The following is a 17,684-nucleotide window of genomic DNA, read 5'->3' as shown; positions in this document are numbered from 1 at the left end:
GCTTTTCCTGTCTACTTGGCCAGTGCATCCGAGTTCAGATTGCTTTCCAGAGCAGTCACAATGGTGCACTGTGGGATATCGCCCGGAGGCCAATACCATTGATTTGCAGCCACACTAACCCTAATCCGATATGGTAATACCGATTTTAGCGCTACTCTTCTCGTTGGGGAGGAGCACAGAAACCGATTTAAAGAGCCCTTTATATCGATTTAAAGGACCTCGTAGTGTGGACGGGTGTGGCATTAAATCAGTTTAACGTTGCTAAAAATCGGTATAAACACATAGTGTAGACCAGACCCTAGAGTCTATGAATCTATGAACTTCAAGTGAAACGATGTTAAGCTAATCCAACTTCCCCATAAGAATGAATGTAAATGGGGGGTTAGGTAGCAGGGAATTTTTTTTTTTTGCCATACTGTACAGTACTATAGTTGGGAGGTGCCCCTGCCTTACCCCACACAGGCACAGCCTACTAGCACTGGAGACAATGAAGCAAGCAGGGAGGCTGAAGGTGCTGTAGGCTAGGAGAAGCACGTTGTACAGCAGCAGGAGCAGCTTCCCCTACTCTGCAAGCACCAGGGGTGGGGGGCTCAACCCTCAGCCTGCCCGCATGCCCCTTCCCCCAAGCCCCCACTCTTAACCCACTTCTTCCCCCCTCCTCCTTCCCCTCTACTCCACACGCCATGTCCTCGCTCCCCCTCCCCCAGCCTCCAGCCCATGGCAATCAGCTGGTTTGAAGCATTCAGGAGGAGGAGGAGGAGGAGCGAGGAGGCAAGAATCCTCACTCCTCCCCCACTCCCTTCTGCCCATGGCAATCAGCTGGCAACATTCAGGGGGCAGGAGCAAGGACTCGGCGCACAGGCTCCCCCCTCCCTCCTCTGACTCCTGTCTGTGACAATCAGCTGGTTTGTGGCATTTGGGAGGAAAGGGAGGAATGGGGAGCCTGAACGCTGAGTCCTCGCTCCTCCTGCCTCCCTCCTGAATGCCATAAGCCAGCTGATTGCCGCAGGCAGGAAGCAGGGGTGGAGGGAGAAGGCGCTGATCTGTGGGGTCTGCCGGTGGGTGGGAGGCGCTGTGGGGGGGCATAGGGGAGCTGATAGGGGACTGACAGCTGTGGACAAAGCAGGCAGCCAAATGATGTTATAGCGGAGCATTGCACAACTTTAAATGGAACATGTTCTGTAATTGAGAAGGGACGTGAGATCGAAACAATGTTAAGTGAGAGGATGTTAAGTGGGGAGTTATTGTAATATGATTCCGTGGTATCCAATGCAAAGTTTATCATTTCGGGTGTCTTTGGAAGGCTCATGATGCACTGTGTCATAGTAATGTTATAAGTTATAATTTCATGTATCCAGTTGAGACTGAAAGTGTGTCCTCATGGCTTAAAACAGCCCACGCAAAACTCTCCAGAAGCAGAGGGGCAGTTCACACCTCATCAGGGCACATATGGGACAAAACCAGCCCAGCCTCACAGGAACAAAAGACACTGGCAGCAGCAAAGGATCTGTTGGACTCTCAAGTGAGTCACTTCCCTTCCTTTGGTCAGTTTGGGACTGTGATGAGTTAGCTCTCACCTGACTCTAAAGGGGGCAAAGCCAAGAGGGAAGAAAGGACATGATAAAAGGAAGAGATGTTTGCCAGGCTCTTCCTCTCTCTTCCACCTACACCTACAGACACCACTCCAAGCAACTGAAGTGCTGATCAAAGGGGAGAGCCTGGCTGAAGGGCAACCAGCCAGCCTGTGATGAGAAGCATCTAAGTTTGTAAGGGCATTGACAGTGTTAAGATCAGCTTTGAATTCATTTTGCTTTTATTTCATTTGACCAAATCTGACTTTATGCTTTGACTTATAATCACTTAAAATCTATCTTTTGTACTTAATAAATGTGTTTGTTTATTCTACCTGAAGCAGTGCATTTGGTCTGAAGCATGTCAGAGACTCCCCTGGGGATAACAAGCCTGGTACATATCAATTTCTTTGTTAAATTGATGAACTCATATAAGCTTGCAGCGTCCAGTGGGCATAACTGGACACTGCAAGAGAGAGGTTCCTAGGGTTGTATCTGGAACCAAAGATACTGGCTAGCGTCATTCGCTTGCAGGTAGCTGAGAGCAGTTTACATGCTAGAAGCTGTGCATGAACAGCCCATGAGTGGCGGTTCTCACAGCAGAGCAGGGTGAGGCTGGCTCCCAGAGTTGAGGATTGGAATGACCTAGCAGATCGCCAGTCCAGACAACACCAGGGGAACCTCACCCACCCACTTCTGTAACAGACTCCTAACCTCTGATTTAGTTACTGGAATCCTCAAATCATGACTTTAAGTCTTTAAGTTACAGATAATTCTCCATTTATATTAGTTTAAACCTACAAGTGACCCGTGCTCCATGCTGCAAAGGAAGGCAAAACCCCTCCAGGGTCTCTGCCAATCTGACCAAGGGAAATTCCTTCCTGACCCCAAATATGATGAGCAGTTAGATCCTGAGCATATGGGAAAGATCCAGCAGTCAGACACCTGGGAAAGAATTCTTTGTAGTAACTCAGAGCCCTCCCCATCTAGTGCCCCGTCACCAGTCATTGGAGATATTTGCTTCTAGCAGTTGCAAATCAGCTACATGCCATTGCCGGCAGTCTGATTTGTCTGGTATACCCCAAAGTTACACCTCACTACTACACTAAAAATTACTTGCTCACTAAACAAAAAGGTGTCACAGCACACTATTACTGAAAAATTGCTTACTTTCTCATTTTTACCATTATAAAAAATCAATTGGAATATAAATATTGTACTTACATTTCAGTGTATAGTACATAGAACAGTATAAACAAGTCATTGTCTGTATGAAATTTTAGTTTGTACTGACTTTGCTAGTGCTTTCTAAAACTAGGCAAATATCTAGATGAATTGATGTACCCCCTGGAAGACCTCTTAGTACCCCCAGGGATTTGCACACCTCTGGTTGAGAACCACTGGGCTTAAACAAGCCAAGCCTCCTCTCAAAGTATACTTTCCATTCCTCAGATCATCCCTGTAGCCTCTCTCTGCACCTGTTCCAGTTTGAATTCATCTTTCTTAACTGTGGGGGACCAAAATTGCTCATAGTATTCAGATGAGGTCTTACCAGTGCCTTGTATAAAAGTACTAATACGTCCCTGTCTCTACTGGAAATACTTCAACTGATGCAAATCCTAGGACTGCATTAGCTTTTTTCTCAGTTGCATCACATTGGCGGCTTATAGCCATCCTGTGATCAACCAATACATCCATGTCTTTCTCCTCCTCTGTTGCTTCCAACTGATGAGTTTTCAGCTTATAGTAAAAATTCTTCTGGTTAATCTCTAAATGCATGACCTTGCATCTTGCACTATAAAATTTCATCCCATTTCTATTACTTCAGTTTACAAGGTCATCCAGATCATGTTGTATGATATCCTAGTCCTCCTCCATATTGACAATACCACCCAACTTTGTGTCAACCGCAAATTTTATTAGCATGCTCCCACTTTTTGTGCCAAGGTCGGTAATAAAAATGTTAAGTAAGATTGGTCTCAAGACTGATCCCTGAGGAACTCCACTAGTAACATCCCTCCAGCCTGACAGTTCTCCTTTTAGTATGACCTGCTGTAGTCTCCTCTTTAACCAGTTCCTTATTAACCCCCCTCTTTTCCGTTCCAATTGTCATAGAAGCGTCAGGGAGCCGTTCAGTTTATTGCGGAGAATCATGCTGTTGTGATGAAGCAGTGCTTGCATTGTGATATGGACTGAACCTATTGCCTGCCCAGTGCCAGGAGCAGCTGCGGGTGGGATGCCCAGCATAGCAGCTTAGCATTCATAGCTGGTGTGGGAGGAGGAAGCTAGCAACCAGAAATAGGGAGTGGTGAAGCATGCCACAAACTTTCACTCACTTTCTGTATATAATCACAGCTAAGATGGGACAAAAGCAGTGAGAAGCAGATAGTTTCTCAGGCAAAACCAGCATGAAACACACAAATACTACTAAGCACTATTAAACCACTTCCAGCTGCCCCAGTTAAGCAAGACTAGTTTCACATTAAGCAGCAATTATCATCAATAAATATCACTAGACTTATGATGATTCTCTTGTAGAATGTCCTGATTAAATAGTTTCTTCAAGAGTTTACTAACTGAGCAGAGGAAACCTTTCAAGATCCAGTTTATAGACAAAATTGCACCAATTTAATTCAATGAGTGATTTATATTGATTTATTTAAACCAGTCCAATTTCATGTGTGGGCACTCATATATTGATTTAAAACCAGGTTATCAGTCTGCCTTGCATCGGTAAGTTTACAGGTGCAAATTAAGCAGATAAAAACCAATTTTCAACTGATATTATGTCCATATTAAGGTTTGCACCAGTTAAGCTAAATCCACACCTGTAACTGAACTCCTTGAAATTGTTTGGATAAGCCCTGAGTAAGCATTAGTAATCTATTAACACACAATATGGAAAGTGCACTCATTAACTAGTGCATCAAGGACCCACACAGCATGGCCTCTAACCTGCAAACGCATGCATTTATTTTAATTATGTGAGTAGTCCACACTTAAAATGCTACAGCGCCACAGTGTGGACACTACCTATGGCAGCTGAAGGGGAAATCACTACCCTGAGAGGAAGTAGTAGCTAGATTGACAGAAGAATTGCTGTCTACATTGGAAGTTAGGTCAGTATATCTAGGTCTTTCAGGGGGTGTGGATTTTTCACCTGAGACACAGCTAAATCAATGCAGATTCCAGTGTAAACCAGCCCTAAACTGATGTGGCTAAAGTTAAGCATGTGCAGAAGTGTTTGCAGGATTAGATCCTATATTTGGCTAACTATTATAGACTTTATGTTCTTAAAGGGGGAAAAATGAATCAAAGACAGAAAGCTTCTCTTCCAGCAGATACTCTATTAATTCTGATATTTAATGTTATTGTACTACGTGTTTAGACTGCAAAAAAGTCCTTTTTGCTGCTTAATAGTATGTTCTATCTAATTGCTCTGATATTCAATAAAAATCTCAGAAGAATTTTAGCTTCCAGCAATGATTTCTGTTTTTCCTTTGGAGTCTAAAATGATAATGATTTACTGAATGTGTGGTGAGGAACATAAGAAAAAGGCCTTAAAAGTGTTTAATATTTGTGGTTACTGTGTGTAGGAGAAGAAGAAAGCGATATTGTGGCTTGGTGCTAAGTTTCCAGATGGAAGGATTATGCTATAAATAGGAGATGAATATCAAAAAGCCCAACCTAAATTAGTTATGGTAGGTCAAGGGAAGTAAAGGGAAGGGTTTAAGAGTTCCTTAAACTAAATTGGTTTTGAAGAAAAACTTAGATCTCCCAATGCAGAAAGTCACATGACTGGATTCTTAACTCTCAATACTTAAGGGCCTGATCCAAAGCCCATTAAAGTCAATCGAAGTCTTACTACCTTGATCCCTTTGGATGAAAGTCTTAAAGAACCAACTCAAGCAGAATCTCTTTCATGGCCAAGTCTTGCTCTTTCAATATTACATGAGTACAGTACAGATTAACATGACCAATTCCCAAAGAGTCCAAATCTATAATTCATCCTATGTACCTTCGTTGAGAAACTCCAAACCAGCTACATTATTTTCTGCATTTCCCAGACTAAGATTTTTTGGCCAATGCCCAACTTAGTTCCCTTTAAAGTCAACGGGAAACTTTTCTCTGACTTTAATGGGAGTTGGATCAGGACCTTAGTGACTAAATATATTTTATTTTAATCTCCAAGACAGTGAATACTAATGTTCTTTATGTAGTGGTGAAAAGTGGGAGTTGGCTGTTTGTTCATGAGAAATGACTGTCTGAAAGCCCTGCAGAATTTGGACACCAAATAAAAGCATGTATTCTTTCTTAAATAGTTTTGGATGCTTCCTAGCAGCTCCTGCTTCAGTGTAATCCACCAGGGTAAAAGTATTAAATTTGAGATATGTTTCCTGGAGCTGCAATCTATGCACAGAAACAATTTTGTAAGCATTAAACAACCCAAATATTTGGCCTGAACACTGAGCAGTTACAAGATCATGGGACCAGATCCTCAGCGCAAAGTATTACTTGACTTGAACCACAACGGTTTACACAAGTTGAGGATCCGGTCCATGGTCTCTGAATTGTACTGCTTAACCCAAAGCAATACAATTGGCTAGCTACTGTTGTATTGTCTTTTCTCCTGAGCATTAATCAAATCGTGGTGACCAGATTTTCCATAAATTGATGCATTTATTTTAAGTGCATTAACCACCCATTTCTTAGCACATGTTTTAGATTTTGCACAACAATCAAACAAAAACATTTACAATCTGACTGTGTGCCAACAGATGGCTCCTCCCAGCCAACAGCTTCAGAATCCCACTCAACACCCACTCCCTTCCAGAAAAAGCCTGGGAAAACAGATTGGCCGTGTTAACACAGAAACACATACAAATATGTATCATATACGCAGCTGCAAGGGCACAGAGCTAAGAAGCTATCTAGGTTCTTTTGAAGTCCATCACCAGGGTATCTGAGCACCTCCCTCTTTCCTCCAGGCAATGAGGCTCAAGGGCATCCTGACCTCTTCCAGGAATGAGTTGAACAATCCCAGATCAGTTGCTCTGTTCTATACCTTGGCCTGAAGACTGACTTGGAGGGGTCCAGGATTTTGGCAGGATCTAGGGGGTGACCCTTGGTGAGCTTTTCGGTGAGCCTGCTTAGGAATGGGAGTTCAGCGAGTAACTGGAGAGGTCACATGCACAGAAACAGCTGCTGAGCTGGTTCCCAGAAATGGTGAGGTGGGCCCCAATTTTGCTTTCTGGGCAGACGGGGAGGAGCAGAGTTCCTCTCCCTAACAGGCATGTCTCATTGGTGCAGGGAGATTATGCGGGGATAGCCAATAAGCAAACCAAAGGAAATATCATGTGATCAGTTACAAACAAAACCATGCAATTCAAAGTGCATGGCAAGAAATCCACTTCAGTCAGAGAGGCTCTAACTTCAACACTGCACATTTGCAGAGGCAGCTGTAGTTCAAAACTAAGACATTTTAAGTGCTTCTAATTTCACACTAAATATTTCATACAACTCCAGCATTTGACCAGGCCTAAAACCCATTTTTGTTAAAAATGCCACACACCAGTTTAATGGAAGGGAGACGTGACTGGATCCGCAAGGGTCTAGACAGCTTTAGAATGAAAATGGGAGCCTATGCAGGGGTAGAGCCCACCTCCCTCTGGGCATGCCACTGCTCATTGGCCAGCTGAGAGATGGGAGCTGATTGGTCCTTGCTCCCCATCATCATTAATTTAAACATTTGTCCAGGGGTTGTTTTTTCTGAGCTCTCCATCCATCCATCCCCTGCACCTCCCCAAAGTTATCCAGTACAGGAACTGTGTAGGATGCTGGGGGTTAGGAAGGAATTTCTCCCATTTAGGCCAGATTGGCAGAGGTCTAATAGGTTTTCTTGTCTTACTCACAGCATCCTTGAGGCAGCTGGGTTCAATAGGAACAGAATTTAGACATTTATATCAATGCTTAGTTCATTGCAACTGGCATCTGGTGTCCAATGTGGATAAAAGGCCACAAGGGCCAGCACCCAGAAATAAAAGATTTTGCTGCTGGATCTAGGACATATGGGAAAAGAGGAGACCTCAAGTCTTTGCAGATCGAGGTCCTTTTCTATTGTCTTTGGGAGAGGATTCAGCAGAGTGAGTAGAATCCTGGAGTAGGCAGTGGGGAGTCTATCCTGAGTTATGGGCTATATGATAGGAGTCCTGTAAATGCTGCACTGGAACCACATAAATGCCTGGTGTGGGGATGTGGGGGGTGGTCGTGCCCCTCTCCAGTGTAAAATTAATAAAGCTGCCATCTGCTGCTTAAATGCATCCCTGTGTCTGTCCTTATTCACCTGTGTGTCCAGATCAAACAAGATGGGATTGCTAATCTCATCTAAAAGGTTCCCCTTTTCCAAAGGAGAGCTAAGGTGCTAGATGGGCAAATGTATACGAATGCTGGGCATCCAATAGCAGTGTTGACACTGGGCAACTCATTCAAGCCTCAGGTCCCTCGTCTATAAAATGCTAATGTAACATAGTACAGTACAATGGATTGGGAAACTAAGAGCAGGTCTACACTAGAAGCGCTACATCAGTGAAGACTCTCAGTGTTGATGGGAGAGCATCTCCCGCTGCCATAGCACCAGTGTGGACAGCACTTAGGGCGCTGTAATTTATGTCTTTTTCACACCCCTAAACGACGTAAATTAGATCGACTTAAGCGGCAGTGTAGACCTGCCCTATTGCTTTCCTACCCGCTGTAGTTTTGGGAGCCTGTTTATAAAGTCAACGAATCCTGAGAGGAAAGTCACTATAGAAACATTGTTAATACATGAATTCCAAAAGAACGCTTATCTCTTTGTATTGTCACTAAAGCACTAGACTGAGACAAAAGATTTGGGCTAAATTCCTGGCTTCTGTGCCACAAACTTTTTGGATGATCTTAGGCAGGGCTCAATCTCTTCCACACCTGTCTAATTAGGGTAATGATACTTCCCTTCTCTGTCCCTTTGTCTTGTCTGTTTAGCCTGCAATATCTTCAGGGGGAGGCCCTACCTTTTATTATGAATACATAAAGTACCTCGTTGGGCTCCGATCTGGCTTGCAGCCTCTGGCCACTCCTAGTACAATACAAATAAATAATTACCATAAAGGAAACGTTGCTTGGGTTCAGCATTCTGGGTATTGGTTCAGGTTAACTGTTGTAGGATCTGATAGCAAAACAAGTGGGAGAAAAAAAAAATATCTGACTGACACTTTAAGAATGTTCTTCTAAGCTGTATTCTATGTCAAACTGAGCCATGCAGTGGGTCACTGTTCACAACACAGAGGGCAATCCTCAGCTGACACTAGCTGTCATAGCTCCAGTCAAATCATTGACTTCAATGGAGCTCTGATAATTTACATTAGCTGAGGATCTGTCTCGTGTAACAGGTAAGTGGCCTAGGCAGAGGGAGACACTGGGGAACCAAATTATGGGCAAGTTAAAGAGTTAAGACATCAAACCCATTAAAATTCAGGGTTTGAGCCTGCAACAAGCCAGCTAAAGGCAAATGAAGTTTAATATTGAAATACGTGAGGTATAGGGTTGACTGAGACAGTTAACAGAATTAAAATCCAAGTGGGAAAATGTAACATTATAGAACCCTACAATTTAATTGCGGTGGTAACTTATCAAGTAGTTTTGCAGGGCTGTTCTCACAGCTCCCACATGTACTATCAAAACAAATATGCTGAACGCTAAAATTTAGAGAGAATTGGTCATTTAATGTGTTGAATTAACACATTTAATAATGTTACCATACATAACAGGAAAGTTATCATCAAGACCACCCATTTATTTTTAATGTAACATGATAGTGTCATACCAACTTATAAAAATGTAAAGAAAAAGCATGCAGTTAAGAAATCAATGTAATATGAATTGACAAGTGTAGTTTCAAATATACTGTTGTATTTTGGTTGCCTAACAACTGTGGTAACATTTACTAGAATCAAATGATAGTTCTTAAAGGGTATTATATAGAAAGAGGGAGAAAGATATAACATAGGATACCAAAGTACATGTACCACTGGTTTGATCTGGTATAGAATGGCCAGTACCAAGTGATTCAAAAAAAAAAAAAAGAGGCTAACCCATGGTTTTTTATTATTGGGATTCTAACTTGTGCCTAGTGAAATATTCTTCCTAATGTCTGCTAGTTAGTGGTTGGCTTATGCCCTGAAGCTTGTGGATTTCTTTCACATGTTTATCCTACTATTTCTGTGGCTGTTCTCATTATTCACAGAAAAGTCTGGCCCTCATTTGAATCCCACTAAGCTCTTGGACTCAATATCTTGTAGCAGGGGGTTCCACCAGTTAATTATATATTTCCTTTTATGAATTTTACATGTGCTGCCTGTCAGTTTAATTGGCTATCTCCTCTTGTATGACGAGAAAGGGGAATAGGAGCTCCTAATGGAGCTCTCTTATACCATTCGTTATTTTGTGCACATCTATCATCTACCTTCTTAGAGACAGAGTTTAAGTCCAGGAGGGATCACCAGTTCCTAGTTATTCATCTCCTCTCTAAATGAAAAGTTCTAGTTTTCTCCTTTTGTGGATAACTGTCCATGCCTTCCAATCATGTTGTCAGGTGATCCTGAAGACTTTCTCTTTGTTATCTTTTTTGACATAGGGTGACAAGTACTGAACACAATATTCCAAGTGAGGGGAAATCTTGATTTATATAATGGCATAACAACATTTTCCCTACTAATCTCCATCCTTCATACATGGACTACAGCTTCCCATTGAGCAGGAGTTTTCACTGGGCTCACGGATGAGTTTTAGGTTCAAATTAAATCAGGTCTTTCATGGGAGAAGACAGGTGTAACCCCTTTCTTTCACAGACAACACAGGATGCAGAGTTACTGAATTGCCATCCTCCAATAAATGGAGCAAAGAGCTACCATTGACTTCCAAAAAACAAAACGATCTTTAACAAGTCACAGTGAAAATCAAAGTGGTATCTTCTGAGCAGGCCTATTCCTTTAGCAGATCCTCATTTAAACATTTTCCACTTAAGCAGTCAGCTATGTCACATGCTAAGTTCATTTAGTATGTCAGTTCCCTTCTCTTGGAAAATACAGACATGATTTTATTGTTAGTGGTCTCTCTTACCAAGCACATTTACCATTAATTGAAGGCCTAGTGAGTTAGCAGTGTAACAGTCCCAGTCATGTTTTTTCCAAGACTAGCAGGGCCCTTTAGTCTCAGTGGGGGTAAATATCACTTTTTTTAAAGCAGAACTCCCTACTGAAAACAATGAGTTGTGCTTATAAATTTTTTTTTTAAATCATTGTCTCAGCATAGCCCAATGCTATAAGAGATACTGTAATGGAAATACAGTCAGCCAGCGTAGTTATTTTTGGTTTTCTTCTATCATGCTGGACATCCATCTGGGGGTGGAACACAGGCTGAAGCTATGACAACTCACCCCATTCAGGATCTGCCCTTATTTCCCTCCAAATACAGATTGTTTCTGTTGTAAAATGGAAAGGTCAAGGAAAATTGGATTTTGCCTGCCAAAATTAGTCAAATGGTGAAGGTGGTACAGCCCAAGTTACACCTTCTGAAGTCATCAATTTACACTAAGCACAAGCATTAAAATGTTTCAGCTTTCAACTGTGAATTGACAAGTGTTTTTCGTACTCATTAAATAACCTTATTGGAATGACTTGTCTATCACTCTACTCTGCATGACTTAGTACTGTTTTATTGTTGTGCGATACATTCCAGGAGCTAGGTGATGACATAAATGAATGGCTCAAAAAAAAAAAAAAAAGTGCTGTGAAAGTCTCACAGGAGGACAGGATTACTGCACACTTTAGGGGAATTCCCCCAAGTGATCATCCCATGCATGGCGGGTTAGTAAACATAAAGCCTGTCTTTTTCTGATGATGGACTGTGGCTTGAAGGAAGGTTTAGTTGATTACAGGGGTGTAAATACTGACTTCAGTTAACGCTTTTGTTTAAATGCTTCATTAGTGTACAGTTTAATCAACAAGAATAAGATAATCCAGGTGACTCATTTCTCAGTTTTCCCGAGTCACTGAGGCAATGGCAGCGTGTGTTGTTTTAAAACAAAACAAGGACCCCTTAAGCCGCATCAGCCTAGATCCCACAGTCCCCAATTTCACATATATTGAAGAACCTCAGCGTTATAAATACCAGTGTTACAAACTGACCAGTCAACCGCACACTTCATTTGGAACTGGAAGTATGAAATCAGGCAGCAGAGACAAAAAACAAAAGGCAAATACAGTACTTTGTTAAATATAAACTACAAAAATAAAGGGAACGTTTTAAAAAAGATTTGACAAGGTAAATCTGTTTCTGTGCTTGTTTCATTTAAATTAAGATGGTTAACAGCCGCATTTTTCTTCTCCATAGGGAAGATTCAGGCTGTATTAAGTCAATTTTCACTCAAACTTTTGAAAGAAACAATCATAATGTTTTGTTCAGAGTTACAAACGCCTTGGAAATGGAGGTTGTTCTTAACTCTGAGGTTCTACTGTAATCTCCTGTTTCTGCCCCAGTGGCTGCTTTCCATGTGTATATTTAAGTCCTTCTCTCCCTCGACTATAAATAGGTGCATCGTATTTACATGAAAGTTAAGTGCAAAAGCAGCATGTGTTTTCAGGCTGCCTGATCCTTGACTACATTAAAAAAAATCCAGATTTTATTTAAGTGAGTACAACTCAATTATGATTTACAAAATAATACAAAAATATTGATGCTCAGTACCCTGAACTATTATCTCATGCCAGCCTCCAGGTTTTAATGCACGATTGGAGATTTTGAATCACATACTTAGACTGATTAACTGGCACAAATCCCACCGCCAAGACTAGATCAATGGTGAGTCCAGTTTTTCTTACTCACCAATAGCAGTTCATTCTTATTATACATATTTTCTGTTAAGCTGTTCACTTTATACTATACTAGCATCTTTTGACTAAAAAAAACAGTAAATATTTAATACCTTCCAGCTTTGCAAAACCTATACAATTTATATGCCCACCTTATTTAAACTGTCACAGGATCACATTTTAAATCCTCAGTGACTGCAAAAAAGGTAAGATGAATATAATAGCACTACTGCAAACCTAATGCTGCCCCTGTAGAGTTCCATATGGAATTGAATCTGAAATATTCCAGGAATAAAGAAACTACATTTTAATTTCATTAAAAATTAAGCATCACGAAGGCAGTAACAGCAAAATAGCATTAACCAGAGGCAGCATTCTTGACTATAAGATGAAGTCTAATGAAGAACACTGTATTGAATGTTTATAAATAGGCTTCCCCCTCCCAACCCCTCATGTCATTTGCAGCATGTCATTGTATCATGGATATCGGAGATTAAAATCTTAAAGATTAATATATTTCAGTTAGTGAAATAAAAAGATAAGTGTCATACTGAACATTAAATTCCATGAGAAACATGTACTGTAAGTAATCATTAACATAAGAGCTGCCTTAGTAATGGCACCTGAAGCAGACGGGTTATGATTTGTATTTACCCACCCCCAAAAAAAGCTCACAGAAAAGACTATTTCAAAACCAAGGAAATCTGTTCTGAATTTTATTTTACTGTTTAATATAACAGTTGAAAAATTATTTAAAGATGGGACCATATGGTCTGAAAACCCAGAATCAAGGGAAGGAGTGAAATATTGTAACCATTAACCTAATGTTCAACTTAAATTTTGAAAAAAAGAAAAAACGTCAAAAGAGTCCCTAGAGAAGTAGTTCTAGGCTCAGTTAATAAAAAGTTGATGACAGGAATGCTCTTTTATTCATTAACTTTGAGGACACTGATTCACTTGTGTTTTCTAAATCTCTGAGGGCTGCATTTTTCAGAGTAATTTAGAAGAAGTTATGGGAGATTTTCAGTTATTGCCATTAAAAAAGGAACTTTGCAAACTCACCACAGAGTGGTGGATGAGATGGCAGAGCTGTCATCTGTTTTAAGTATAGGGAAACTGTTCAGATGCTACTGTGTTTAAATGCTGCCTTTAAAAAAAAAACAACTGATCCCTTTGTTTCACTGATATTGAAGTTGCTAAATATAAACCCGATTTGTCCACCTATAATATACATAACCTGTACAAAGGCACAAACCACATCCCCCAGAAGTCAAATTACACCTTTTACTTTAGTGGAAGCAGGCTCAGGCCGAACCTGACAAAGTTGCAGAGAACCCAGGAGGTTATTTTACGGTAGGATCCACACAGGGATCTAAGGAAGTTAAGCCATTCAGTGAGAGTTGGGTACGTAACTCCCCGTGGCACAGGGGCACCATTTGCGGGGGAGGAGGCAGGCGAGGGCGCTAGCACCCCACCCTCCCACAAGTTCCGTAGGGGAAGGTCTATTCACCCAAGCCCAGACGGAGCTCTTAACCGCAACAGCTTAAGTGGGATATGTGATGAGTTCGGAAGCTGGGAGCAGCACAGCCTTTAGGTCTAGGAGTTTGTTTATAAACACAGGCAGGTGATTAGGATAACAAAAGGCTTGTCGTTAAAGTAAATTAAGGATCCGTAAATTAAGGATCCTTAGATGATCCTGAAAGCACTGCCAGGCACTTCAGTTAAAAGACAGGAAACAAAGGGTATGAATAAAAGGTGAGACTGGAGAGTGGTAAATAGTGGTGTCCATGGGTGGGGGGTCTGTATTGGGACCAGTCCTATTCAACATATTCATAAGTGATCTGGAAAAAGGGGTATGCAGTGAGGTGGCAAGAATTGCAGATGATACTAAATTACTCAAGATAGTTAAGTCCAAAGTAGACTGTGAGGAGTTATAAAGGGATCTCACAAAACTTGGGTGACCGGGTAACAAAATGTCATATAAGGTGCCACAGGATTCTCTGCTGCTTTCACAGATCCAGACTAACACGGCTACCCCTCTGATAAAATGTCATAAGGAATTCAATGTTGATAAATGCAAAGCAATGCACTTGGCAAAATATAATTCAAAATGATAGGGTCTAAATTAGCTGAACCCATCAATAAAGAGATCTTGGAGTCGTTTGTGGATAGTTCTCTGAAAACATCTGCTCAATGTGCAGTGGCAAATAAAAAAGCTAACAGAATATTGAGAATCATTAGGAAAGGCATACATAAGAGAAATCTCATATTGCCTCTATATAAATCCACGGTATGCCAACATATTGAATAGTGCATGCAGATTCAGTCACCCTATCTCAAAAATGATATATTGGATTTGGAAAAGGTACAGAGAAGGGCAACAGAAATTATTAGGGGTACAGAACAACTTTGGTAGGAGGAGACATTAAATAGACTTTTCAGCTTGGAAAAGAGATGACTAAGACAGGATATGATAGAGGTCTATAAAATCCATGAATGGTGTGGAAAAATTGAATAAGGAAGTGTTCACATAACATAAGTACTAGGGGTCACCAAATGAAAATTAATAGGTAGCAGCCTTAAAAACAAAAACAAAAATTTCCTCAGTCAACGTGTGGAACTCTTTGTGAGGGGATGTTGTTAAGGCCAAAACTATAACAGGGTTCCAATAAGAACTAGATAAGTTAATGGAGGATAGGTCCTGCAATGGCTATTAGCCAGAGATCCAACATCACGTTCTGCATGTCCTTTGCCTTTGTTTGCCAGAAACTGGGAGCGGGCAACAGGGCAACTTGGTGATTCCCTGTTCTGTTCATTCCCCCTGGGGCACCTAGCATTGGCCACTGTTGGAAGACAGGATACTGGGCTAGACGGTCCTTTGGTCTGACCCAGTATGGCCATTCTGATGTCCTTATATAGAACCCAGATGTATCTGCTCCCCACTGTAACCCATGAGACCCTGTTCTCCTCCCAAAGCTGGGATAGAACCCAGGAGTCCTGACGGGGTCTCTCTCTCTCTTCCCACAGAGTTAGTAATAAATTAAGAATACACATGAAAATTTTAAACCTAGCCAGTGTTCCATAAGTGACTTGCCACAAGATGTCAGAACATGTTATTAGAGCTAAGTGGATTTAATATTTATTTTTCTTTATAAAGGAATTAAATACAGGGCTCCTGTCAGCTAACTGCATGGAGGTCAATCATTACAGCTTTGAGGGTCTCTTTAGAATCATAGAATATCAGGCTGGAAGGGACCGCAAGAGATCATCCTCGAAGCAGGACCAATCCCCAGATAGATTGTTGCCTCAAATCCCTAAATGGCCCCCCTCAAGAATGGAGCTCACAACCCTGGGTTTAGCAGGCCAATGCTCAAACCACTGAGCTAGCAACAGGACAGTGCTGCTCTTCTGCACATTTTGCAGCCCTCCTCATTTAGCGACTGGATGGCAAGACAAGAGCAAGTTCAGGATAATGTGAATGTATGAAGCGACAAGGACTCCCACATTAGCAGCCAGCTGCTGCCCTCTAGTGTACATGATTCCACAGTGAACCATCTCAGCAGCAGTGAAAGCAAGAGCATAGAATAACTCCACTTAGGACCTCCCCTGAAATGCACATTGGTTTTTCAGGGTGCAGGGGGAAAATGAGAAAATTAAGGTGATTAGAGACCCATCTATCTCCCTCCCAACCCATAACCCAGACTGTGACTGTGACAGTGATGGGTGACTCAGAACAGGGGTTTCTCAACAAATTTTTTGGCGGCATCAGAGCACAGCCACCAATTCTTGCTGGTGGTCACTCTGACAATTTTTCCTAAAATACTTAATTAACTTTAGGAAAAACAAATAAATATGCACATATGCATGTCCCAATCATTGTAATTTATGTAGGATTTTTTGTTTTGCAGATTCAATACAAAGAATGTACAGTTGTCACTATTCTTTACTCAACCTAAATAGAACAGAAACACAAATAAGGTGCTTTGCACATTCTTGTCCTTTTTCTTATGTCTTTTGCTTGCTTTCCTTTAAAAAGACTTGCTAGTTACTAAGTCTGCTGTGGAAAAGTGATATTAATAAACATATAAGTATCACTTTTCCACAGCAGACTAACTTAGCCTCAGCAAACCTGGGGACAAATTAAGCCCTGAACGGGAAGATGGATATGGAGGCAGCAAAGGCTATGGGGGTGGTAGTGACTGCGGAGCCAGAGCTCACCTCCGTATAGCCAGAGAATGGAGCCTGAAGCCCCATGGCTGGAGCCTGCCACCTGCCCGGCCCTGGGAAGGTGGGGAACTCATTAGCTGTGTGCTCCTCCAGATTCTCTCTCTGGTGGGCACAGCCCTGGGGGAAGGGGCCACAGCTACCCCCCTCAAAAAATCACTGCCCAGGAGGCTGTGGCTGCAAGAAAAGTCCCTGGCGGCTGCATGCGAGAAATGCTGACTTAGAGGTACAGTGTACGTTTTATGCTGAAACAGAGGTAGCAGCAGGTAACAGTCATATCAATTCTCAGCACTAGTAAGCATTGAAAAAGAAAACACGAGCCATGATCATAATGAAAGGGAGAAAGCCATTATTTTAATTTGCTCAAGTAAGTTTGATAACCCAGGACCTGATTCTCCTCTGATTTACCCCAATGTAAAAAAGGAGTAACCTCAGTGAAGTCTATGAAGCTACAACAAGAGGGTATAACTAGTGTGACTGAATGAAGGTTCAGGCCCCTGATGCATAAACGTGCTAAATCTGAAGTCAAGAAGTCAGTAGGTACTTGATGAGACTTTATGGCTGGATGCTCTCTCCTGACTGTGGAATATTGTCTGAATCTAACTCCGTTGCCCTAATAGGCTTCATATGTAAATAAATTGAGGAAACTCTTCATCATATTTTAACTGGGAATGGAAGGAGTTCATTAAAAAACCCACTATGGCAATGGTAATAGTACATTTTCTTTACCATTTCCAGTTTATTTTGGGAGAAAAAGGGGTAAACAATTAGAGAAGAAAGGGAAATAGAAAAGCCATCAGCCTAGCAGGCTGGCTCCCCACCCACTGTTATCCTTCTGACACCAAAACCATGGAGTGTATCACTCACAGTCTAGCAAAGCAAAGCACCCCATTACAATTATGCTTCTAAACGATGTGGCTAGTGGAGGACGCCAAAACTGGCTTTCAGTGTTAAACAATAAAGTATATTTGTTTTATCCACTGTG

This window comes from Chelonoidis abingdonii, chromosome 10 (assembly GCF_003597395.2).
Source record: "Chelonoidis abingdonii isolate Lonesome George chromosome 10, CheloAbing_2.0, whole genome shotgun sequence".
Classification (NCBI taxonomy): domain Eukaryota; kingdom Metazoa; phylum Chordata; order Testudines; family Testudinidae; genus Chelonoidis; species Chelonoidis abingdonii.
The sequence above is the reverse complement of the archived record's forward strand: the minus strand, read 5'-3'. Positions refer to the sequence as shown.